General features: G+C 36.5%; 1 protein-coding gene and 1 pseudogene across 14 annotated transcripts in view; one reads left to right on the top strand and one right to left on the bottom strand.

Moving 5' to 3' along the window:
* ERC1 (ELKS/RAB6-interacting/CAST family member 1) overlaps window positions 1–27,891 on the bottom strand; it is a 490,623-nt gene that overhangs the window by 162,761 nt on the left and 299,971 nt on the right. The window lies entirely within an intron of this gene.
* On the top strand, window positions 5,659–6,119 carry LOC109434412 (cytochrome c oxidase subunit 7A2, mitochondrial; annotated as a pseudogene). Its single transcript, XR_002135807.2, has one exon. The product of XR_002135807.2 is annotated as a cytochrome c oxidase subunit 7A2, mitochondrial (transcript).

Here is a 27,891-nt window from a genome sequence, read left to right on the forward strand (position 1 = left end):
GTAATATTCTGTTTCTTGATCTAGGGCTGAGTTATGTTAGTTTTTCAATTGTGAAAATTTAGTGAACTGGACAGGATGTACATTCTCCTATAAATGTAGTCTATTTCAACAAAAACTTAACAAAAAAGTTAATGAAATTAAAAACAAAGACCAAATAAGTGAACAGTTATCCTTGGAAATAGTTGAAGATGGAATCAATGAATTGGAAAATAGTTTTAGGAATTCACTCAGAACACAGAATAGAGCGATAAAGTGATAAAAATAGACAAGAGAAATTATGAGACATGGAAGAAAGATTGAGAGACTAATTTAAGTCTACTAGGATTTGCAAAATAAAAGAATTCTAGAGAAAATGAGGGAAAAATATTTGAAGAGATAATTGTTGCTAATTTTCAAAAATAGAAGAAAAAGATGAATCTTCAACTTGAAAGCATTACTGTCCAACTATCTGAATTTAGGAACTAAAGGCTAAAGGGAAGAGAAGTGGGCGGAAGGGTAGACGTACCGATAACCTTAGTTTACATAGTTGCTAGTCAACTAGAGCCTAGTCAACTAGAGACTATCAGAAATTGATGGAAGAGAAATTAAGAGTTTTAAGTGATTTAAACTGATAAAGGTAATAAATTAGAGTATGAAAATAATGATAATACTAGTACAAAAATTAGGAGAGTGAGAAAGAGCAGCAGCAGTTTGAGTTAAATCTTAACCTTTTGTAGCAAGGAATCAACACAAAATAACAGTATGAGCCCAAGGTCTAGAGTGATGAAGATACCTAAAAAAGAAAAAATGATTCAGCTCCTGCAGCCCACTGTCCACTTGAAAATATGAACTGACGTTTAACAGACGAATGGGAGTGAGTGGGTGGGGGAAAGAGCACATAAATGTGAATAATAAAATGGCAATGACTATGTAGCTATCAATAATCACTCTAAATATAAGTGGAGTATATGCTGCAATCAAAAGACATAGGGTAGTTGAATGGTTAAGAAAACAACACCCATACATATGCTTTCTACAAGAGATCCTCTTCAAATTGAAAAACACATACAGACTGACAGTAAAGGGATAGAAAAGATATTTCATGCAAATGGAAACAAAAAAGAATCTGGGGTAGCAATACTTATATCAGACAAAATAGACTTTAAAACAAAGACTACAGGAGACAAAGAAGGACATTAATTAATAAAAGGATCAATCCAAGAAAAGGATATAACCCTTGTAAAAATATATACACCCAACATAAAAGCACCTAAATATGTAAAGCAAATATTGACAGACATAAAGAGGGAGACTGACAGTAATACAGCCATAGTAGGGGTCTTTAACATCCCACTGAAACGAATGTACAGATCCTTCAGACAGAAAATCAACATGGAAACAGCAGCTTTAAATGACACATTAAATTAAATCCAGGTGGATTTAATTGATATTTTTAGAGCAATTCACCCCAAAGCAGCAGAATGTACATTCTTTTCAAGTGCACATGGAACATTTTCCAAGATAGGCCACACAAAACAAGTCTCAATAAATTTAAGAAGACTGAAATTGTATCGAGTGTCTTCTTTGACCACAATGCTATGAAATTAGAAATCAATTACAAGAAGAAAACTGGAAAATACACAAACACATGGAGACTGAATAACATGCTACTAAACAATGAATGGATCGACAATGAGATCAAGAAATCAAAAGAGGGCCGGCCAGGTGGCTCAGGCGGTTGGAGCTCCATGCTCCTGGCTCCGGAGGCTGCCGGTTCGATTCCCGCGTGGGCCGGTGGGCTCTCGACCGCAAGGTTGCCAGTTCGACTCCTCGAGTCCCGCAAGGGATGGTGGGTTCCGCCCCCTGCAACTGGGGTTGGGCACAGCACCTTGAGCTGAGCTGCCTCCCAGATGGCTCTGTTGGTTGGAGCGCGGGCTCTCAACCACAAGGTTGCCAGTTCAATTCCTCGACTCCCACAAGGGATGGTGGGCAGCCCCCCTGCAACTAAAATTGAACATGGCACCTTGAGCTGAGCTGCCACTGAGCTCCCAGATGGCTCAGTTGGTTGGAGTGCATCCTCTCAACCACAAGGTTGCCGGTTTGACTCCCGCAGGGGAAGGTGGGCTGTGCCCCCTGCAACTGGCAACGGCAACTGGACCTGGAGCTGAGCTGTGCCCTCCACAACTAAGACTGAAAGAACAACTTGAAGCTGAACAGCACCCCCCACAGCTGAGATTGAGAGGACAGCAACTTGACTTGGAGAAAGGGCCTGGAGGTGCACACTGTTCCCCAATAAAGTCCTGTTCCCCTTCCCCAATAAAAAAAAAAAATCAAAAGATACCTAAGACTAATGAAAATGAAAACACAAAGACCCTAAATCTATGAAATGCAGTGAATGCAGTCCTACAAGGGAAATTCATAGCAATGCAGGCCTACCTAAAGAAACAAGGAAAATCTCAAATCATCAATCTGTACATCTAAGGGAACTGTAAAAAAAAAGAAACAGCAAAATAAGCCCAAAGTGAGTACAAGTAAGGAAATAATAAAGATCAGAGCAGAAATAAACAAAATAGAAACCAAAAATACAATACAAAAGATCAATGAAACCAAGAGCTGGTTTTTGGAAAAGATAAATAAAATTGACAAACCTTTAGCCACACTCATCAAGACAAAGACAAGGAGGATCCAAATTAATAAAATCAGAAATGAAAGAGAAGTCAAAACTGACACCACAGATATACAAAAAATTTTAAGAAAACTATTATATGCCAACAAATTAGACAATCTGGAAGAAATGGATAAATTCCTAAAAGCATACAATATTCTAAGGCTGAATCAAGAAGAAACAGAAAATCTGAACAGACAGATTACCACCAAAAAAATTTAATCAATAATTAACAAGCTTGCAACAAACAACAGTCCTGAACCAGATGGCTTCACAGGTGATTTTACCAAACATTAAAAAAGAATTATCACCTATTCTCCTCAAACTATCCCCAAAAAATCCAGAAGGAGGGAAGGGTCCCAAGCTCATTTCACAAAGCCACTATTACCTGATCCCAAAAGCAGACCAAGACATTACAAAAAAAGAAAACTATAAGCAAATATCCCTAATGAACATAGATGCAAAAATCCTCAACAAAATATTAGCAAACTGAGTTCAGCAATACATTAAAAAGATCATACACCATGATCAAGTGGGATTCATTCCTGGTATGCAAGGTTGGTTCAATATCTGCAAAATAATTAACATGACACACCACATAAACAAAATGAAAAATAAAAATCATATGGTCATATGAACATATGCAGAAAAAGCATTTGACAAAATCCAGAATCTATTTATGATAAAAATTCTCAGTAAAGTGGGAACAGAGGGATCATATCTCAACATAATAAAGGCCATATACGATAAAACCATAGCTAACATCATACTCAATGGGGAAAAGCTCAAAAAGAATTCCCCTTAAGATCAGGAAAAAGACAAGGATGCCCACTTTCTCCACTTCTATTCAACATAGTTCTGGAAGTTCCAGCTACAGCAATCAGACAAGAAAAAGAAATAAACGGCAACCAAATGGAAAGGAGGAAGTAAAACTGGTATTATTTGCAGATGACATGATACTATATATAGAGAACCCCAAGATTCCACCAAAACACTATTAGAACTGATAGATGTATTTGGTAAAACAGCAGGATACAAAATTAATATTCAGAAATCAGTTGCATTTGTATACACCAATAACGAACTACCAGTAGAGAAATTAAGAAAACAATCCCATTTACAATTGCTTCAAAAACTGTAAAATACTTAGGAATAAATTTAACCAAGGAAGTAAAAGACCTGTACTTAGAAAATTATAAGACCTTGAAGAGAGAAATTAAAGAAGGTACAAATAAATGGAAACATATACCATGATCATGGATGGGAAGAATATAGTTAAAATGTCCATACTACCTAAGGCAAATATAGATTCAACACAATTCCTATCAAATTACCAACGACATTTTTCACAAAACTAGAATAAATAATCCTAAAATTTGTATGGAACGATAAGAGACCCTGAATAGCCATTGCAATCTTGAGAAATAAGAACAAAGCGGGAGGTATCACGCTACCTAACATCAAATCATACTACAAGTCTATAGTAATCAAAACAGCATGGTAAAGGCGTTAAAACAGACACATAGATCAATGGAATAGAGTAGAGAGCCCAGAAATAAACCCGTGCTACATGGTAATTTAGTCTGTGACAATGGAAGCAAGAATTTACAGTGGGATAAAGACAGTCTATTTAATAAATGGTGTGGGCAAAACTAGACAGATACTTGCAAAAAAAAAAAAGAAAAAAAGAAACTGGACCACCTTCTTACTCCATATACAAGAATGAATTCAAAGTGGATTAAAGACTTACATTTAAGACCTGAAACCATAAAACTCCTATACGAAAATATAGGATGTAAACTCTCAGACATTACCCTTAGTAATATTTTTACTGATATATCTCCTTTAGCAAGGGAAGCAAAAGAAAAAATAAACATGTGGGACTACATCAAACTAAAAAGTTTTTCCACATCAATAAAACAAAAAGACACCCTACTGAATGGGAGAAGTTATTTGCTAATGATACATCTGATAAGGAGTTAATATCCAAAAATTATAAATAATTCATATAACTCAACACCAAAAAAACAAACAACCCAATTAAAAAATGGGCGGAGGACATGAAGAGACATTTCTTTAAAGAGGACATACAGATGGCCAACAGACATATGAAAAGATATTCAACGTCAATAACCATTAGAGCAAGGGTGTCCAAACTGCGGACCATGGGCCAACTGCAGCCCGCAATCCATTTTTAATAGGCCCGCAACAAATTCCAAAAATATATTTAGTTTACTTAAATAAACCAGGTGAGGCAATACATACTTCACCTCGAATGAGTGGCCTGGCTGTTTGTGCATTTTACCGCATATGGCCCTTGGTGAAAAACGTTGAAAACAGTTTGGACACCCCTGAGTTAGAGTAATGCAAATCAAAACCACAATGAGATACGACCTCACTCCTTTCAGAATGGCTATCATCAATAAATCCACAAATAGCAAGTACTGGCGAGTACGTGGAGAAAAGGGAACCCTCGTGCACTGTTGGTGGGATTGCAGATTGGTGCAGCCACTATGGAAAACAGTATGGAGGTTCCTCAAAAAATTAAAGGTAGAACTAACTTTTGACCCAGCAAATCCACTTCAGTGTATCTATCCAAAGAATTCCAAAATACTAATTCGAAAAAATATATGCACACCTATGTTTACTGCAGCGCTGGTCACAATAGCCAAGACATGGAAACACTGAAATGTCCATCCATAGACCATTGGATAAAGAAACTATGTTACCTTTTACAATGGAACATTACTCGGCAATAAAGAAGAATGAAATCTTTCCATTTGCAACAACATGGATGGCCCTAGAGAATATTATGCTAAGTGAAATAAGTCAGACTGAGAAAGACAATACCAAATGATCTCACTTATATGTGGAACTAAAGAACAGAATAAACAAGCAAACAAAACAGAAACAGACTCAGAGATATACAGAAAAAACTGATGGTTGCTAGATGGGGAGGGGTTGAGGGTGGGGAAGGAGGTGAAGGGATTAGAAAGTACAAATTGGTAGTCAAAATATAGCCTCAAGTGATCAGTTGTTGCGGTTGGTGGGCAGTAACCGAGTCAATATGCTGCGGAATCTGCTGGCTCTTCGTCAGATTACCCAGAGGACCATAAATACTGCTTCACGCAGGCAGATTGAAAATAAAGTTCCAGAGAAACAAAAGCTATTTCAGGAGGATAATGGAATTCCAGTGCATCTAAAGGGTGGGGTAGCTGATGCCCTCCTGTATAGAGCTACCATGGTTCTTACAGTTGGCGGAACAGCATATGCCATATATCAACCGGCTATGGCTTCACTTCCCAAGAAGCAGGGTTGACTTCAGTTCATTCTTCCAGCAATTAGCTGGTTCAATTTCATTCAGTTCTCTGTGGACCAGTAAGCTGATAAATAAGAGTTCTTCTTTGCGGATCAATATTTATTGACTTGTACTAACTGCCACCAATAAAGCAGTCTGTACCATGAAAAAAAAAAATAGTCTCAGGGATATGAAATACAGTTTGGGGAATATAACCAATAATGTAAAGATTGTGTAGGGTGCCAGATGGGCACGGGACTTATCAGGCGGGTCACTTCACAGACTGTGTAGATGCCTGACCTGTACACCTGAAGCTGAAGTAGAATAATATTGAATGTCAACTATAACTACATATATAGTCATGGGATGTAAAGGACAACATAGGGAATGTAGTCAATACGATGTCAGAGGGGTAGTAGATTGGGGGGTTATCACTTTGTGAGGGGTGTAAATGTCTAACTATTACGTTGCTTTGTAGACCTGAAAATAAAATAAATAAAATAAAATAAAATAAAATAAAATAAAAAGGAAGAAAACTGCAGACCTGCTGCATAGTTGCGAGTGTTGTCGCCCACATGCAGAAACTATAATGCTTATAGATCAGGAAGCCCATGTACAGTCTGACCCCATAAGGAAAACACTTGAAAACCACTGAAGTGTTATAATATCTTCAAAGAGTTAGAAATGCTGGTCACCAGAACTTGTAATAAACAAAGTAAAGAACTCAGTAGTGTTCATTAACTTAGTGCTGTTCTAATTATATTAAAGCTGGTGAAACAGAATATAAAATATCAAAATGATCTACACGTAGGAAGCATTACTAAATGAAAACATTTTCCAGCAATATAGAATGCAGTGTGTGTGTGTGTGTGTTTGTGTGTGTTACATGTTTAGATTTTACTGAATTAGAACAACGGTCATCCAAAGACGTACAGGAAAAAAATAGATAGTATGTTAACTTTGGAATAAGTTACAGTATTTTAGTATGCTTTTGAATATAAATTCTTGTAACATTTCAAAGGAAATTCTAGAGAATAATTAGATTAATACATTAAGTCAATTTGAATCACCTAAAATCACTTTCTATTATCTTAAGCAGTATATATATAAAAAGAGGGACTTTCATAGTTACACATTTATGTCAGTAAATAATTCATTTTTTATAATTGCTGATCATCTAAAGTGGCAAAAAAAGTAGACCAGGTAACCTGAAGCACATCCGAGCAACGTTATGTAAAGAAAAAGGATGGAAATCAGTGTACCAGATGCAGTTTTTAGCAGGAGCATAAAGGAAAAAAGAAAAAAGTTGCACTTAGGATCTCTTCAATTCTTTGGAGTTGGAGACTTTTACACTCAGGGAAGGTTGGATGTCAACAGAAACCACTGACAATTAACTTTCCAGCAGTTTTTGTAATTTGACATCCTTGACAAGAAAAGTTTTAGGAAGTCTTTGAGGTACAAATGATTTGGGAGGTTAAACTACCGCAAATGAATTTGGAAGAAACACAAGACATTTTAATATATTGCAGTGATCGATAGTATGTATTTATTTTTAAAAGGCTAGTATTTTCTACTATGTGTATATACATATCACCACTTCAAAATTTATCTCTTTATAGGAATTACCCTGAAGCTATCACTGGCAAAATTATAGTGGCTTACACACAGAGCAATGCAAGAATGCAACGTGTCTGATAACATGTAAACTTGGCCTAAGGATTAATGATTGCTCACATCAGCCATCGCTCCTGAACAGGTGTTGGACTCACCGAAGCACTATAACATTCCTATCCTCAATGTGTGTATATAAGTATGTACACTATTATTTCCCACTCATGCTCATTTTCTAATTGTCTGGTAATATAAAAGAAGTCACATTCACAAAATCAACGCAGGTGAAGCTCTCCTTCCTAGTAAACCAGGTTCACTTCTGTCTCTATATTTACATTTCAATAGTGTGGAATTGGTAACAGATATTCTACGACTGAGTTTCATCCCTCTAAATATTACCCCTCAAGATTTAATTTTAGAATAACTTTGGAAGAAACAGGAAAAAATTTACTATGTATTCACATGCAACATGTGCTGGCCACTGTATTATATAAGGTCAGACAATTAAGTTCGCGAACACATCCTAGAAAAAGTGCTACATCCCTCATTGCTGAATATCACTACGGTCACTTTCGAAGTACTTCCCTTGGGAAGCTGTGCACTGACGCCAGTGCCTAGTTCACCCTTCAAGCAATTTTGGAACTCTTTCTGGAATGGCCATCAGAGCTGTTGTCATATTACCCTTGATGTCCTGACTGTCATCAAAATGTCTTCCTTTCAATATTTCCTTTATCTTCAGGTAAAGAAAGAAGTCACTGGGGGCCAGATCAGGTGAGTAGGGAGGGTGTTCCACTAGTTATTTGTTTACTGGCTAAAAACTCCCTCAGCCAGTGCCTTGTGAGCTGGTGCATTGTTGTGATGCAAGAGCCATGAATTGGCAAAAAATTCAGGTCATCTTTCTCCCGCAACCTTTTCAGCACTTCCAAATAGTCAACTTGGTTAACTGTTTGTACAGTTGGTACAAATTCCTAACTAATAATCCCTCTGACACCAAAAAAGTTTAGCAACACTGTTTTGACTCGATTTGGATTGACGGAAATTTTGGTCATGAAGAATTGGATGACTTCCATTGTGCACTTTATGCTTTGTTTCAGGGTTGTATTGGCACACCCATGTTTCACCACCAGTGATAACACAGCCCAAAACATCGTCTTGCCTCTCCAAAAGGTCTTGACAAACTTTGATTCTCCTTTGCTTTTGTTTATCGGGGTGCTCCTTTGGGACCATTTTTACACACACCTTTCTCATGCCAAGATTTTCAGTTAAGATTCTCCTGTTATACAATCGATCTTTCCTTGGTCTGCTATGCTTCTCACAGTCAGCCGATGATTTGGATGCACAATTCGATGAATTTTTGCAATATTTTCTTACTGGCCACCCTGATCTCTCTTCATCAGTGACGCAGTGACGCGGTCTCTCCCCTCAGAAAAACGTTTAATCCATTTGTACACTGCCGTTTTCTTCATGGCATTATCCCCATACACTTGGACTAACATGTCCCTGATTTCACTTCCATTCTTGCCAAGTTAAACAAGAAACTGAATGTTTGTTTGTTGCTCTAATTCAAGCTCAGACATTCTCACGATGGCACACAAAAACATGCAACAATAATGAACACCACTCAGCAAGACATCGCTACATCTTGACAGGAACACAGCTGTGAGACACTGATATACCAAGGTTATGAAACCTTACTGAGCTCTTTGTACAGTGCTGCCAATGTAAACGCACGGTGGAAAGTTCGCAAACCTAATTGTCAGACTTCATATGTCTCTAGGATAGATTCTTTAATGGCATTGCTGAGTCAAAATATAATGCATATTTCATTTTGATACTTATTGCTAAATTGCTGTGAGCTGCGCCCTCCACAACTAGATTGAAACAATTATGTGACTTAGAGCTGATGGGTTCTGGAAAAACACACTTAAATAATAAAAGTTAAAAAAAAATTAAATGAAAACCCTCCCCCACCATAAACATAAACAGACAGACACATATTCTACATGCTTTTCCATTTACCATAGCTTTAGCTACTTTGAAAATGAAAACTGATTATAGGTAAGTAAAAAATTACAGGGATTAAACATGCCAAGCACATCTTCACGATGGCCAAAGGTTTGAAAACAAGAATGAGATTATTAAAATTCCAAGGCCTTTATTTTCTAACGATAATTTAACTCTTAATGTTTCAATGACAATACCAAAATGTAATATAATACATAAGAAGCTAAAAGACAAAGTCTGAAATAACAGCTCATTACAGTGAAGTCCTGCCATAAAACCCAAGTGATGCCTTTAGCAACGTAAGTGTATGTGCCTGACCAGCTATGAATGCATGGACACTAACTGGTAAATTACTAGAGAGAAAAGAACATGTATTCCATACAGCACCTAACACTGTTCTTCATACACAAAGGGCTTAGCCCAGAAACAGCACAAAAGCAGTGAAAGAAACAGAAATTCTGTAATATAGAAACTCAGTCTAAATCACATGATATAGACCATCACCTGTCTGGGGACTTTCGAATCAGTAGCCAAATCAGAGATGGGGTGAGTAACGAAGGGAAATTCTGTTTGCTATGTGCAGCAAAGCAGAAAGCGAACCAATACAGACAAATACTATCCTTAGGGCACACATGCAAAAATATATACATATTTAACATAAACGATATGGGATGAATTAAACATTGAAACTGATTCTTTAATTATAACAGCATAATAATATCACTATCGATTTTTAAAAAACGGGCAATGAAACTGACACTGACTTGAGACTAAGGGATGAAAAATGAAGAAAATGATCATTGTGGAATATAAAATAGCCAAAATAATAAGACAGCTATTATAAAGAAAGCATCAGGAAGTTCAAAAGTCAGAAACATGAAAGAAATACGGGCTGAAAGTTCTCTTCTTTGGGAACTTTTCCCCCTTTTTGTTGGGGATGACATCTTCTGCCACTTAGTTACTCCCACAGAGGAAATGCTTTTCTATAAACTCTTCTTCAAAATTACAAAGAGCTGAGAAATACACAGCAAATTTTTGGCAGTAAACGTTGGAGAGACTGTTGCTCAGAGCTGCTACACCCAAACACTAAGCTTCTCAGCAAACAGGGCCTGCTGCGGCCCCTACACTAATCTCAAGGGCCCCACTGCGAGCCCCTCGTGTTCTATATTGCCAGTGCCAACACCCCTTTCAATACTCTAAAGGTTCACTTGCAACTCTGCATAAACTGCCAGTTTCTCTTGGCTCCAGAGGCAGCTTCACCTGCAGGGTTTCATTTTTCTGTTTGACACCTTAATGTTGATTTTCCTATAAACTACAAAAGAGCCCTCTCCAGTGCTTCTCACACAATTACACAATCACCCCATTGTAACTCAGAAGAGGATTAATGATTGGGTTTTATTTGATTGTAGTTTTGATTAATCCTGACTTTGTTTAATTTGTGACCTCGCTGGAATCCCAAGGGCTGGGAATTAGAAAACGCACACTGTACCACTGTACTGAGCAGTCTGAGCTTGCCAATTTATTTCATGCCTCATTAGCCACAAAAGCTATGAAATGTTAGTCCAAAAACAGCTTCACATTTTTCAGGGTATGGGTACAAAATTCTGTATGAGCTTTTCATTCTGATTTAAATATCGTAAGCCAATAACGAAGTCTATCTGGTGATGCCCATTGACTCCTAACTCCAATTGGCAGGTATGGCATCTCAGGAAAATATCGAACTGGAGCAAGTAAGTCATCATGACGCAGCTGTCCTGACATCTAAGATTAGAATTAGGTTTTGTGGAAGGGCGAAAAAAATCTGCATTTTTAGATTGCAGAAAATTACAATATTCTTTGATAAATTTGTCTTTGGAATTAAAACCAAATCCGTATGAATAAATTTAACCTAATCTGTGTTAAATCTTAAAGATATTGCATCATGGGAAAGGTGCTGTAGTTTCCAGTTATCTACTATTTGAGAATCAGGTATTTATAACATTTTTATAAATATGATAATTTATAATACACAACATTCTATACAAAAGCTTTACTTTTTGGAGTTCCCAGAATGAACGAATTCTTTTATAAAAAACTGCAGAAGATACCCTTTTAAATGACACTCAATTCTGCTGACTGAGTAACTAAAAAAAATTCATTAAAGAATAGTAAAATTATACATATAAATGCACACGGCTTCACCGATCTTTGATGCAGGCAAGGCTCAAAGCTTGCCATATAATCCAATGACTAATTTTGCATGGTCTTTTTCGCATCTTGTCCAGTTCCAGTTTTGTTATAGTGAGGCTAGTATACTTAAAACATTTGAAAGCAATTTCAGTTTAAAACACTTTTAAATTTAAAAAATTTCTCCAATATTTAATAATGATCGCACTTTCGCTAATTCAACAATTTTTAAGTGACTTACTTGTATTGTCTTTCCAAAACAGCTCTAGCTTCATAGAAATATTTTTTCTTACAAGCATGTCACTGGTTTCAGATGATAAAAATACTAATTATAATATTAAGAATAACTGGAATAAACAAGTGTAGGAACAAATATAAGTACCTTTTAGTAATTGTACACCTTACGAGATTAACTGAGATATGCAAGTATCTTCAGGAGGAGTCTACTAGCTACTCTAGCATGATATTATATTACCGTATTTCCCTGAAAATAAGACCGGGTCTTATATTAATATTTTGCTCCAAAAGACGCATTAGGGTGTATTTTCAGGGGATGTATTATTTTTCCATGTACAACAATCTACATTTATTCAAATACAGTATGTCATCTTCTTCTGGAACATCGTCATAATGTACTAAATGCATCCGCTTGGCTGACGATCTTAACTGGGGCTTATTTTCAGGGTACGTCTTATTTTTTCATGTACAACAATCTACACTTATTCAAATACAGTCATGTCATCTTCTGGAACATCGTCATAATGTACTAAATGCATCTGTCTGGCTGACGATCTTAACTGGGGCTTATTTTCGGAGTAGGTCTTATTTTCGGGGAACACAGTACTAATCAGCATCGGTAGCAGAAAAGGAAAGCCTCTGTTACTCTGGCAAGTAGGTTAAGGGTTAGATGAAGGTTGGTCAAAAGGGCTTCTCATGTATTTAACAGTGGTGCTCCGCCTAAAAGCTGTTTACCATTTCAAACTATGGATTTGTGCTTCTGGATATAATACAATTGTTATCGGTTTTATAAAGTGCTGAGAGGTAGGAGCCACAATTCACTTTTCTGTCTTTCTCTAAATTCCATTACATCATCCATCTCTTATCTCTGTCTCTCAATGTACCAAGTCCAGAGTATAAACAGAATATTTTACAGGTAGAACAGCACTAAGAAAGGAAAAAGTCAGAGGATAAATTTGGGAAGGGGCACAGCTTCATATTTTAAAACCTTATAGAAAAGCTTCTGAGTATTATGTTATTTACTGACTAAAATCAGTTTGGTTGGCTCTCTGCAGTTTCATTTCTGTGAGCTGCTTGGGTATGTTCTTTGGCTACTTTTCCTTTGGGGCCAATGTTCTCATCTCACAGATGAAGAAACAGAGGCCTAGGAGGGTTAAGTACCTTCTTTAAGTCTCTACAGTGAATTCTTCATATTCCTGGAGCTAAGATCTGGGATCTTTCTCATCTTTCTAATATAACAGGTGTGTAGGAATGTTGCTAAAACAATGACAGGCAGTAAGCGTGGCATGTCAACAAAGCAGGCTCACCATACCCTTCAGTCCACGACATCCACCACCACAAAAAAGGAGAAAAAATTCTTTAAAGAATATTTGATATTTCTGAAACAATACTGAAACGATCATGGAAAAAATCACACTTTTGATCCTCTTTACACACATCTGGTTCAATGTTTTATGAAGTTTGAATTATATACGGGAGGCGAGTAGTCTCTTCTGAGTGAATGGTTGGTAGCGCTACAGGCTGATGCTAGTCTGGTAATTCTACTTCAGCTGAAGAGTCTAACACGCGGGGCAAAGTGAAGTTATGTTTCTGAACAGGAGAGGGGTGGCAGACACTGCTAGTTGCCTGTTCACTATCCATCCCATCAGCCTTGTTTACTAATGAAATCTGGGTTTTGAATCAGAGTCTCTGCCCAACTAAAACATGTAATTTTCGTAGCTCCCTTGAACTGATGGGGGTTGGTGTGGGGAGGACATGCTACACAGCCCTGGCCGATAAGAAGTAAGAGGAAATCTAGAGGGTAGGTCTTTGATAAAAGAGTTAGACTTAGTTGGCAAATATCTTTTGCTGCTGATATGTCTCCTTCCTCACAGTCTGGAATATGCATGCAAAGTCTCAGTCCACAGCCATTTTACAAGCATAAGGAGAAAAGCCATATATTAGAAACAGTGAAAAAAGAAAGAGACTAGGCCCTTTTGGTGTCATGCAACCAATAAGCTGCCCTAGATTGCTTACCTCCATGCCTCTTGTTAGATAAGAAAAATAAAACCCTATTTTATTAACATTTTCTTATACTTTTATTGAAATAGGGGCATCATTTGGATTTTCATTAAAAACAAATAAAGCAATCCTAAATAATATTGAAGTAACATGTCAAAAGTAAAAATTGAAAAAAATAATTCCAGCATTTATATGTCTGATAGCTTAGAGTTGAGAGAGTTAGAAAGACTGGCTGCAGTTATCCAGCGATGACATGATAAATGCTAAACGGAAAGTGACTACAGTAAAAACAAAAAGGGTACAAAAATCTAAGACACTTTGCAAGTAAAATGTTTAAAAACAAACTCGATTCATGTGAAAGAACGGACCAACTAATAAATATGGCAGATGATTCCAGCCTAAAAATAAATGTGATTTAACAGAGGTAAAATTTTAGGAGAACAGAATCAACCAAAGTCAACATATTAAATGTTTCTTACAAACAAACCACCAAACAAACAACCCGGCTGCTTTACTTCTCTGGGACACAAATACATTTTAAGAGTCATTGTCACCTCAGAGCCTTAGAAGGTCAGACGCAAACATATCACTTTCTTTTTTGCCCCTGGCACTGTGCCTTTCTATCCCTTTCATGCTTAAGGCAAGAGGCTAGTCTCAAGGCAGTGGAAGGCATTCAACAGTATTACCTTCAGAATACTTCTAAATGGGGTATGCAATTGTAAATGGTCTGCTTATAACCATTATTAACGAAATAATACAAATAGTAGCCACAAAAAGGAGAAAATGCACTGCTGGGAAAAGAAATTATGCCATGCAACCTCTGAACTGAGATGCAAAAGACAAAATGAGGTTTCTTGGGGGAAAAAAGAGGGTATATACTTTTCAAACAGTACAATTAAATATCTTGGGTAGCATAAATAATTATCGGTGTAATTTTCCATAGTACAAAATCAATCACAAAAAGCCAATAAAAAGTTTTTATATTATTTAGATCTAATTAAATTCCGTATCATTCAGCTGTTAAAAACTCTTATTTTTGGGTATATAATGTATAAAGGAAGAAAGAAAAGCATGGCTAGTTCAAGTGAAACAGCCAGAGGATAACTGATAAACTCTGTACAAGAAAGCAGTTGCTCTTTTTTGAGGGGAAATAAAATAGAATAGTGCTTTAAAATTTTCTGCCACAAATAGCAATGATTTCCAAGAATTCCTAGTTTAAAATAAGTTGTTCAAGTTAAGTCTTGGTTATCCAGAACCTATATAGAAAAACAGACTGATTTTTTCTTTTGGGAGTGTGTGTGTGTGTGTGTGTGTGTGTGTGTGTGTGTGTCCTGAAGGTAAAAGAAAGGTTACCTTTAATAAGGCAACAATGGATCTAGAAGTGACAACAAAAATTGTATTGACTATTTTCTTAGACATATCTAGAAACATCAAAGGCGAAAACCACAGTTCTCTGTCTATTGCTCTCTAAGCTCATAAAGCCTTTCACATCTGCCAACAACAAAAATTCCCTGCACTTGTCTATCCCAGCACCATGTTAGGCTGTTGCAATTCACTCTATTAACCAATAGCCAGTGCCAAATCAGATTTATAACGACAATAATCAACACACCACACACCATGGAGCTGAAAGCAGTAAGTTTAAGGATCTGATTCATTTCAAATAAAACCAAAGACTTTTCATTGTGTTTCTTAAAAACAAAGTCTCAATGGGAAAATGGGAAAGGAAATAGAAAACCATTCAAAAATAGTACATCCATATAAGTCAACACATTATATTAAACCAAAATGATAAAATTTAACATCAAAGATGGAGCATAAAATTAAAATTGAAGCAAACTATCTCAGGATTTATATGTAACATCCTAGAGAGCGTCTGATTGGTGTAGGCCCTGTCCTCTCCACCCAGCTTGAGTACTTTCATCCCATTCATTTTCTGTACTTTATACACTTGCTTTCTTTCAGACCCTTCAATAAACTAAGCTCTTTACCACCACTGGCCCTCCCTTCATGCTGATTTTCTCTGGTTGAAATGTTCTTCCTCTTATCCCTTACTGGCCTCCCTAGTCATATGGCACTTAATTAGTTTCTCATGTCTTTTTTTTTCTAATCTAAATCTTTAAATGTTTCTATTTTTTCAGCTTATTGAAATATTACTGATAGATGGCATATGTAAGTTTAAGGTATACCACATGATTTGATACACAGATACACTGCAAAATAATTACTACAGTAAGGTTAGCTAACACCTCTATCCTATTATATAATTACATTTTTTATTTTTAGTGATAACATTTAAGATCTACTTGCTTAACTTTCAAATATACAACCTAACACTGTTAATTACACTCACCCTGTACCTTAGATCCCCAGAGCTTATTTATTTTACGGCTGGAAGTTTGCACCCTTTGACCAACGTCTCCAGATTTCCCAAAGCCCAAACCACTGGCAAACACCATTCTGCTCTCATTTCTGAGTTCAGCTCTTTTAGATTCCACAAAAAAGTGAGAACATATAATATTTGTCTTTCTCTGACTTATTTCACTGAGCATAATGCCCTCATGGTCTAACCATGCTGTCATAAAAGGATTTCCTTCTTTTTTTATGGCTGAATAATATTCAATCGTGTGTATGTATATGTTGTGTACACACACACATACATACAAGTACATATATACACACACACCAAATTTTCTATATCCATTCATCCGCTGATGGACACATTGGTTGTTTCCATTTAAGCTACTGTAAATAATGCTGCAAGGAAAATAAAGCTACAGATAGATCTTCGAAATAGTGATTTTATTTTCTTTGGATATACACAGAGAATGGGATTACTGGATTAGATGATAGTTTCATGTTTAATTTTTTTGAGGAACTTCCATACTATTTCCCACAATGGCTCTACCAAATTACATTCCTGCCAACAGTACACAAGGTTTCCCTTTTCGCCAGACTAAGAGTTGTTGTCTCTCGTCTTTTAGATGAATAGCTATTCTAACAAGTATGAGGTCATACCTCATTGTTGTTTTGACTTACATTTTCCTGATTAGTGATTTTGAGCATCTTTACATTTTCATGTAAATCAAATGCTTTGTTGTTATTTTTTTGCTATTGAGTTATATGAGTTCCTTATATATTTTGGGTATTAATCCCTTATCAGGTAGATGATTTGCAATCCTTTCTCCCATTTTGTAGGTTCTCTTTTTCATTATGCTGATTGTTTCTTTAGCTGTGCAGAAGCTTTTTAGTTTGATGTATTCCCATTTGTTTATTTTTGCTTTTGTTGCCTGTGCTTTATCTGTCATACTAAAAAAAATCACTGTCAAAACCAACGTCAGGGAGTTTTTTTGCCCTATGTTTTCTATAAGTAGTTTTACACTTTTGGGACTTACATGTAAGCCTTTAATCCATTTTGAGTTACTTTTTGTGAGTGGTGTAGGATAAATGCCCAATTTCATTCTTTTGCATGTGAATATCCAGTTTTCCCAGGACCATTTATTAAAGAGACTGTCCTATCCCCATTGAATATTCTTGGCTCCTGTGTCAAATATTAGGTGACTGTATATGCACGAGTTTATTTCTGGGCTCTCGATTCTGTTCCATTGACCTGTGTGTCTGCTTTTATACTAATACCATAAAGTTTTTATCACTATAGCTTTGTAATAGAGTTTGAAGCCAGGAATTGTGATGCCTCCAACTTTGTTTTCTTTCTCAGGATTGCTTTGACTATTTGGTGACTTCTGTGATTCCGTATGAATTTTGGGATTATTTTTTCATTTCGGTGAAAAATACCATTGCAATATTGACAGAGATTGCACTGAAACTACAGATCACTTTCTTGTATTATGGGCATTTTAATAATATTAATTCTTCCAATTTATGAACACAGATATCTTTCCATTTATTTGTGTCTTCTTCAAATTCTTTCACCAATGACATAATTTTCAGTATACAGATCTTTTGCCTCTTTGGTTAAATTTATTCCTAGGCATTTGTTATTTTTGATGCTATTGTAAATGGGATTGTTTTCTTTAGTTCCTTTTCAGAGAGTATGCTGTTGGTGTATAGAAAAACAACAGACTTTTGTATGTTGAGTTTGTATCCTGAAATGTTACTGAATTTGTTTTTTCATTCTAACAGGTTTCTGGTGGACTCTTTAGAGTTTTCTATATATAAGATCACATCATCTGCAAATAAAGACAATTTTATTTTCCTTTCTTATTTGGATGCATTTTATTTCTTTCTCTTGCCTAATTATTCTTGGTAGACCTTTCAGTACTATAACTGGGAGTGGTATGAGTGGGCACACTTGTTTTGTTCCTGATCCTACCTAGTGGGCAAGCTTTCAACCATTTAGTATGACGTCAGCTGTGGGTTTGGCACATGTGACCTTTATTTGTTGAGGTACATTCTTTATATATGCAATATGTTGAGAATTTTTATCATGAAAGGATGTTGACTTTTGTCAAATGCTTTTTCTGTGTCTATGGAAATGATAGGATTTTTATCTTTCACTTTACTAATGTGGTTTATGACATTTATTGTTTTGCACATGTTGAACCATTCTTGCACCCCAATTCCCACTTTATTATGAGGTATGATCCTTTCTGTGTATTGTTGAATTAGGTTGGCTACTATTTTCTTGGGGATTTTTGCATCTACTTGTATGTTCATCAGGGATATGGGACTATAATTTCTTTTCTTGTGGTACCCTTACTGGCTTTGGTATCAGGGAATGCTGGCCTTGTAAAATGAGTGTGGGAGTGTCTCCTCCTCTTCTATTATTTTGGAAGTGTTTAAGAAGGATTGGTATTAATTCTTCTTTAAATGTTTGGTAAAATTCACCAGTGAAACCATCCGGTGCTCAGCTTTTCTTTGTTGGGAGGTTTTTGATTATTCATTCCATCCTCTTATTTGTTCAAATTTTCTATTTCTTCGTGATTTAGTCTTGGTAGGTAGCATGTTTCTAGGAGTCTATTCTAGGTTATCCAATTTGTTGGCTTATAATTGGTCACAATAGTCTCTTATGATCCTGTGTATTTCTGTAGTTTCAGTTACGTCTCTTCTTTCATTTCTAATTTTGGGTCTTCTCTTTTTTTCTTAGTCTAGTTAAAGGCTTTTCAATTTTGTTTATCTTTTCAAAGATCCAACTCTTGGTTTTATTAATCTTTTCTGTAGATTTTCTGGTCTCTATTTTTAGGGGTTGAAACTTGTTTTTTCCAGTTCCCAAATATCCCAATCTCTGATTCTTCATTGCGAATCTAGTAATAAATAAATCAGCAGGAAATAACAGCCAAGGTTTGTTTTCAGTGTTTCACATGTATTAACTTATTTAATCCTCTTGGCACTGTGTATTATTATTAATCTCCATTTTATAAATGAGGAAAACAAACAACTGAGACTTTAAATATTTTGCTGTGGTCACATAGAAATAGTGACAGTTATTTTAAACCAAGTTGAGCCCCAGAGTCTATGCCCTTAACTCGTTTTCCTCAGATTTGTGGGTCTTGAGGAGCAAGATTTTAAAAACAAAGTAAACAAGAATAAAAAGAATAGAAAATATTAGTGAACAGAGTGAAAGCATTATTTTGTTAAATACTTGTTTCAATTATGTGTGTGCATTAGAGTGAAAGAAAGGAGAGGGAAGGGAAAAGAAAAAGAGAAAGAAGAAGAGAGGGAGACGTAAAATATTTTTCTACTGGGATCAGAGTCAAAATGAGTTTGGAAGCCACTGTTGTGAATATACTACGCTGTCGCCTCATTGGCAGGTGAAGAGACTCATAGTTACTCTGTGAAGAGCCTACTATAAAATTTACCCACTTTCTGACATAGCAATAATTATTTCTGGACTAACATATCATCCATTCTTATTATTAGATAACTCTGCAATACAACCAGAGTGCCCATATTGCCCAGGGAACTCACAGGGGCACTGCAGAATATTTTAAATTTGGAGCGGGGTGGGGAACATGGTGACATTTGTCAGCCAACATGAAAATTACTAGCTTCATGTAGTTTACAGTTTCAACACTAGATCATGCTACATTCCTAATCATGGTGTTCTATCTTTGTGAAACTGAGTTTTCAATGGCTGCTATGATTTAAAAGAACAGAACGGTAATGCACAGAAATAAATATAGAACAAGAAATGAAGGCAGCAGTGTCCAGTCTGACTCCAAGACGTGAAAAACTGTGCAGTGCCCAGCAAGCACACATTGCATTAGTAAGTTATTAAGGTGATTTAGGAATGAAATTAAAACATTACTTTTTCTTTCAATTTACGTGTATTATTACTTTTGAAATGATTAGTAAAGTTTCGACATAAATATTTAAATTGTATGAACCAATTTACTACTGTTAGGAATTGTTAGATATTTATTTTGGCCTAGAGGTCATAAAAATTTTACTGATTGCACTGGAACCAGGAAAATTTAGGAACCTCTGCCCTACTGTAAATAAATGGATTTCTTTAAGGAAGTTGTAAGATAAGGTCTAGCATTTATGTTTGAGGAAATTTCAAGTACTTTTTCATTTTCTGCATATGAAACAACATAAATGGCTTTTGCTTTTTGTTAAAAATTCCTTGTTTTAATATAATTGAATATGAACTCTTTTTTCTTCCTCTCAGGTCTTTACCTGCTTCTAATCTGCTTCAATACTCTGGGATGCAAAGGAAAATTGCCTATGAAGTAATCACTACGATTCATACACAAAACTCATCGCTATAAAAGCAAAAGAATCTCAATTGCAAAAACCACTATAATTCAGCAGCCACTCACCTCTCGTCTTACCTCTATCGCTGTGAGAGCCTAGGACACTGCCATACTGTATGAGCAAATACCTCTGTTTTTAAAATAATGAAATAAGGTCTTACATGTGCACTATGAACAGTCACACAAATGTGACCTTTGAGTTTTACCTCATGATATTCTGAACCATGTTGTTAGTATTCAGAATTTACAATGAATCAAAGCTATTACTGTTCACATTACATTACATCTACAATAGAATGCAATATTTTCATTTGGTATTTTTTATTAGCCTACAGTTCAGTTCAGTTCTAGTCAATGAAATACACAATGCTTTCTAAGTTGAAACCCTGTATTTATAGTACTTCTTTAAGAAGCTGAGATGGAGAATAAATATCACAGAGGATATGATTCCTCTGAGCTAAAGAGCAAGTAAGAGATACTCAATTTTAAATAAAAAATTTTGGGCAGCATAAAGGAATCATCAGGTTACCTAAACAGTAACTGGTAACTAAAGGGATGCTCTGCTATTATTTTAAAATACAAATAAAACACAGCTTTGGAACCTTCTTCTGCTTTAAAAGTAAAAACAAAGATTAATTATTAGCAAGATGCAATATGGAAGGATCCAAAGCTGAACAGGTAGGATGAGAAGGAGCTGCTGTAGCAAATAAACTCCTGCACACGAATGACACCTCAGTTAACTATAAAGGGAAGAAGTCACTTCATTTAAAACTCTGTGCAAACTCTCTCAATTGCAAGTACTAAGAAACAACAAACACCCTACCAAACATTATTCTAGGGCCTGTGGACTTATTAAAGCATTCTGTTGAAAATGGTGGGGGGAGGGGAAAAGAGAGAGTAGAGAAAAAGGAAAATACATGCTAGCTCAACAGTCATTTCACAAAGAATTTATTTTATGCAACACTTACTAAATTTGACTATTCATTCTTTATTTATTGGCCTCAAAGTTAAGTGACCTGATTAACTGTGTTCAGGAAAAAACACACAAAATTAATATACCTTTACTTTCAATCCAAAGAAGCTGCCATATGCTAAAACAGCTCTCTTCTTTGTGATAAAAGAGATGGGGTACTACAGACTGGTCTGCTATAAATGGTTTCTTGGGTTGCTCTTGCTCTGGAGCCCATCCCCACATCACTGGGTGACTGGGAAAAGGGTATTTGTCTACACTGTCTGCACATGAAACCTCCCCAAAACAACCAGGCCAAAATATTCGTATTGTTTACTTGCATAAAACAAACATGGATGAATAACAGTTTGTGTGTTGTGCAATTATTTGGATACTTCCTAACACGCGGAATAACAATAATATGGTAGGAAAACACTGAATTAGGAAGATCCCAGTAGAATACAGGCACACCTCCTTTTATTGCAGTTCACTTTTTGTACTTCGCAGATGGTGCATTTTTTTACAAACTGAAGGCAAGACCCATCACAAGCAAAAAAGAGTATAACTTGCAGGACTGTGATACTCGCTTTATTGTGATACTCACTTTTTTGTGATACTTGCTTTATTACAGAGGTCTAGAATGGAACTTGTACTATCTCTGGAGGTATGGCTGTAAGCGTAGTTGCCCTGTTGCAGAAACTCGCTGATTAGTCCCTCTCCCACATCTGGAAATTACTGACAGCTTTGAACCATATTATTTCATCGCAGTAGGACTTCATCCCTAGCAAGAAGAGCTGTAGGGTCTACTTAATACAACCATTTAATCCATCTTTTGGTGTCTTTAAATTTTAGTACTGAAGAGTTTAGTCATATTAAGGCTGCAAATAAAACAGATTAAAACCAGACCTAGAAATAAAAAGAAATGTCCTCTAGCACAATTTGACATGGAGAGATGGAAATACATCAGCACAGTGTGACTGTCTTATCTCTCCAGGAAACTAGTAGCCAAAAAATTCACTCCTCCAGTTTCTACTTCAGTATAAATGGGTTGAGCATTTACTACGTGGAACAAGCCCCTTTAGTACCACCTGGTCTACTTCTCAGCAGCAAATTCCACTCCAGGCTTGTCATGGCTCATTTAGACAGTACAGTGAGTTTCCTAAGTCTGCTCCTTGAGTTTACAGAGTTTAAGATATAATGAGATATGAAGGTGTTTATCATGAAGTAGAATGGAACTCTGAGCCAAAGCAACAGGAGCTGGATATCATGAACAGGCTGGGAATAGAAACTATTTTTTTTCTTTAAAGTATATTGGAAAAATAAACTATTCCATAACACACACACAAGGTTTGGGTAAAAACTAAAGTTTTTAAGCAGAAGTAACTCTCTACCTTACAGAAACTTAAGAGAACAAAGTAACGTTTCACAACTAGAGATAAGGGGCAAGCACATCCTTCATCATTGCCTATTGTGACCTTTCCACATAAAGTTTTGGTTGAAGAGAGTTGAAATTTACCTTATCCCATAAGAAATGGCAAATATTTTGCAACAGATAATCTGTCTAAAGAGTAGCATTCAAAATCCTTGTTATGCTTTTTGAAGACTTCAGGAAGGAAAAGTACGTATATAAAAGTAAAGGCCAACAAAACTTAACAAGCGAACGAGAAAAAAAATAACATACTGAGAATAAGTTTCGTTCAAATTGGAACTTATATTTCTGATAAATATTATGAACTCAGTCAACATAAAAGGACCCTCCCCTCTTGCTTCAAACTCATGAAAATAAACTGCATAAAACAGAAAGCACAGACTCATTTAATCACAAACTCTCATTCTAAGATCCAGTGAAGAGACAGCAGCTCAAAAAGCACCAGGGACATACAAGGAAGAAATGAATTTCATCAACAAGACAAATAGTAACAAATGTTGGAGAGGTTGTGGAGAAAAAGGAACCCTCATACACTGTTGGTGGGAATGCAGACTGGTGCAGCCGTTATGGAAGGCAGTGTGGAGGTTCCTCAAAGAATTACGAATAGAATTGCCGTATGACCCAGCAATCCCTCTCCTGGGTATCTACCCAAAAAATCTGAAAACATTTAGAGATAAAGACACGTGTGCTCCAATGTTCATTGCAGCTTTGTTTACGGTGGCCAAGACATGGAAACAACCAAAATGTCCTTCGATAGATGAATGGATAAAGAAGTTGTGGTACATATACACAATGGAATACTATTCAGCAGTGAGAAAAGATGATATAGGAACATTTGTGACAACATGGATGGATCTTGAGAGAGTAATGCTGAGCGAAACAAGTCAGACAGAAAAAGCAGAGAACCACGTGATTTCACTGATATGTGGTATATAAACCAAAAACAACAAAAGAACAAGACAAACAAATGAGAAACAGAAACTCATAGACACGGACAATAGTTTAGTGGTTGCCAGAGGGTAAGGGGGGTGGGGGTGGGTGGGGGGGGAGGTGAGGGTAAGGGGGATCGAATATATGGTGATGGAAGAACTGACTCTGGGTGATGAACATACAATGGGATTTATAGATGATGTAATATAGAATTGTACACCTGAAATCTATGTAATTTTACTAACAATTGTCACCCCAATAAATTTAATTAAAAAAAAAAAAAAAAAAAAGGAAGAAATGAATTGTCTGGCTTCAGCATGAGGGCTGGAGCAGTTCTCTCCTGGACCGAAGTGCTGGCAGGTACCACTGTTCCTTTGCTAAGTCCTCCCCACACACAGCCTGCAGGCGCAGAGGGGCTCCAAATCTGAGTCTCCATTAACTTGGCTAACACAACTTGCCCCACGCTGGTGGATTTCCTGAGACTCCACCCCACCCTACTAACACACAGGCTCAAACCTTTTTCAGTAGCAGTTACACACAAGCAGGTGAACTTGGCCTGCACTGTGGACTTTCAAAGGTCCACAAACCCCAAATAAGCAGCAGCTGGCCTCGGTGTGCCCTGTACCTTTTGCTAATTGGCCCAAGTCTGACACTAGTGACAGCCCACCTCAGTTTGCAGCATAACCTCTCTCAGGAGCCTGCAAGGATAACACAAGCAGCTGCTAACTGCATATCACTTTGTAGCTCCTTTGAGGAGGGGCTGGGACGAGCACAGGCATCAGCTAACCTTGGCCTGCAACACAGCCCTTCCAAGAGGCTCAAGAACCAACATACCCATGAGACCGGCTTTAGACCACACAAGAGGACCCAATTAGCGATATAAACGACACACCCAAAGGGTGGGCTGGCTGGCACAAGAGCCTAGCTAAAGCACATCCTGCTCTGTGGGATCAGCCCCCGCACAACAGCCAGTCTGCTGTAGCACTGCCAGTCTGCCCAGTCAGTCAGCCTGAGTGTCAGTCCTACCCACCGATATGGCAACAGCAATCAAGGCTCAAGTATAACAGGAGGGCACACAAGGGATACCCCTTGAGCACTTTGGCTCAGGTAACCAGAAAGACTGTTCCACTGGGTGCCACAAGACACCTACTACATTAAGGCCACCCTACCAAGATGTGAGACGTAGCAGATCTACCTAATACATAGACACAAAGAGAGGGAAACAGCCAAATTGAGGAGACAAGAAACATGTCCCAAATGAAAGAACAGGACAAAACTCCAAAAAAAAGAATTAAATAAAATGGAGGAAAGCAATTTACCGGATACAGAATTCAAAACACTGGTTATAAGGATCGTCAGTCAATGATATGGATGGACTTAGAGAACATTAAGCTAAGTGAAATAAGTCAGACGGAGAAAGACAAATACCATATGATCTCACTTATATGTGGAATCTAAAGAATAGAATAAATGAACAAATTAATCAGAAGCAGTCTCAGAGACATAGAGAAAAAACTGAGGGTTGCTATATAGGAGTGTGGGGACAGGGGAGAAAGTGAGGGGATTAGAAAACACTAAACCGGTTTTAGAAAATCGGTAATCACAAGATTGCCATGGGGATACGAAAGACAGTTTGGGGAATATAATCAATAACGTTGTAAAGATTTTGTAGGATATCCGATGGACACTTGCCTTATTAGGGAAACCACTTCATGGACGGTATAGGTGCCTAACCAATGCAGTGCACACCTGAAGCTGAAGAATAATGAATGTCAAGTATGATTTCATATATATATATACATGTATATACAGTCACAGGATGTGAAGTACAGCATAAGGAATAGAGTTAGTGGAACTGTAACAGCTGTATATGATGTCAGAGAAAATTGGGGGAGGGGGTTATCACTTTGTGAGGAGTATAAATGTCTAACCTTGTTTTGTACACCTGAAACTAAAAAAAAAGATCCCAGTAAGAAAGTGAATAGATAAGCTATAGTCTACATAAACACATACATACATACATACATACATACATACATACACACATATATATATATATATATATATATATATATATATATATATATATATATATATCACGGGGAAAAAAAGGATCGTCAGTGAACTTAGGGGAAGAATAGATGAACTCAGTGAAAACTTATACAAAGAGTAAGAAACCATTAAAAAGAACTAGTCAAAAATGAAGAATACAGTAAGTGAAATGAAGACTACATCAGATGGAATCAATAGCAGATTAGATGAAGTAGAGGATGAAATCAGCCATTTGGAAGACAAGGTAGCAGAAAACACCCAAGCAGAACAGCAAAAAGAAAAAAAATGAGAATAGTTTAAGGGACCTCTGGAAAAATGTCAAGTATACCAACATTTGCTGGAAATACAAGGTAGCAGAAAACACCCAATCAGAACAGCAAAGAAAAAAAATGAGAATAGTTTAAGGGACCAACATTTGCATCATAGTGGTACTAGAAGGAGAAAAGAGAGAGAAAGCAAGGAACTGGAAAGCTATTTGAAGAAATAATGATTAAAAACTTCCCTAACCTAGTGAATGAAATAGACATACAAGTCCAAGAAGCACAGAGAGTCCCAAGCAAGATGAACTCAGAGAGGTCCACACTAAGACAGATCACAATTAAAATGTCAAAGGTTAAAGATAAAGAGAAACTTAAAAGTAGCAAGAGAAAAGCAGTTAGTTACCCACAATGGAGCTCAGCTGATTTCTCAACAGAAACTTTGCAGGCCAGAAGGGATTGGTACAAAATATTCAAAGTGATGAAAAGTAAGGACCTGCAACCAAGATTCTTCTACCAAGCAAGGTTATCATTTAGAATTTAAGGAAAGACAAAGAGCTTCCCAGACAAGAAAAAACTAAAGGAATTCATCACCACCCGCCCAATATTGTAAGAAATGTTAGAGGGACTTCTTCAAGAAAAGGAGGAGGAGGAGAAGGAGGAGGGAAAAGAGGAGGAAAAAAGAAAAGAAGAAGAGAACATAAATATAAGTAATAAAACGATAATTACTACATACCAATCAATAATCACTTAAATGGAAATGAATTAAATGCTCTAATCAAAAGACAAAGGGTAGCTGAATGGATTAAAAAAATAACGTCCATGCATATGCTTTCTACAAGAAACCCACTTTAGATTGAAAGACACACAGACTGAATGTAAAGGGATGGAAAGATATTTCATGCAAATGGAAATGACAAGAAAGCTGGAGTAGCAGTACTTACATCAGATAAAACAGACTTTAAAACAAAGGCTATATGAAGAGACAAAGATGAGCATTTCATGATAAAGGGTTATATCCAACAAGAGGATATAACCCCTGTAAACGTTTACTAATCCAACGTAGGAGCACTTAAATTCATAAAGCAAATAATGATGGACATAAAGGGAGAGCTCGACAGTAATACAGTAACTCTAGAGGACTTTACACCCCACTGACTTCAATGGATATATCATCCAGACAGAAAATCAACAATGAAATAGCACCCTTAAATGACATATTAGAGCAGATGAAGTTAATTGATATTTTAAGAACATTTTATCCAAAGGCAGCAGAATATACATTATTTCCACACATGGAACATTTTTCAAGATAGACCGCATAGTAGACGACAAAACAAGTCTCAATAAATTTAAGAAGACTGAAATCAGATCAAGTGTCTTCTGAGACCACAATGGTATAAAACAAGAAATGAATTACATGAAAAACACTGAAAAACACACAAACACATGGAGAGTAAATAACATGCCATTAAACAGTAAATGGGTTAATAACATGATCAAGGTAAAAATAAAAAGATACCTTGAGACAAATGGAAATGAAAACACAATGACCAAAATCTATGAAACACAACCAATGCAGGTCTAAGAAGGAAAT

Source organism: Rhinolophus sinicus, linkage group LG02 (assembly GCF_036562045.2).
Source record: "Rhinolophus sinicus isolate RSC01 linkage group LG02, ASM3656204v1, whole genome shotgun sequence".
NCBI classification, from domain to species: Eukaryota; Metazoa; Chordata; class Mammalia; order Chiroptera; family Rhinolophidae; genus Rhinolophus; species Rhinolophus sinicus.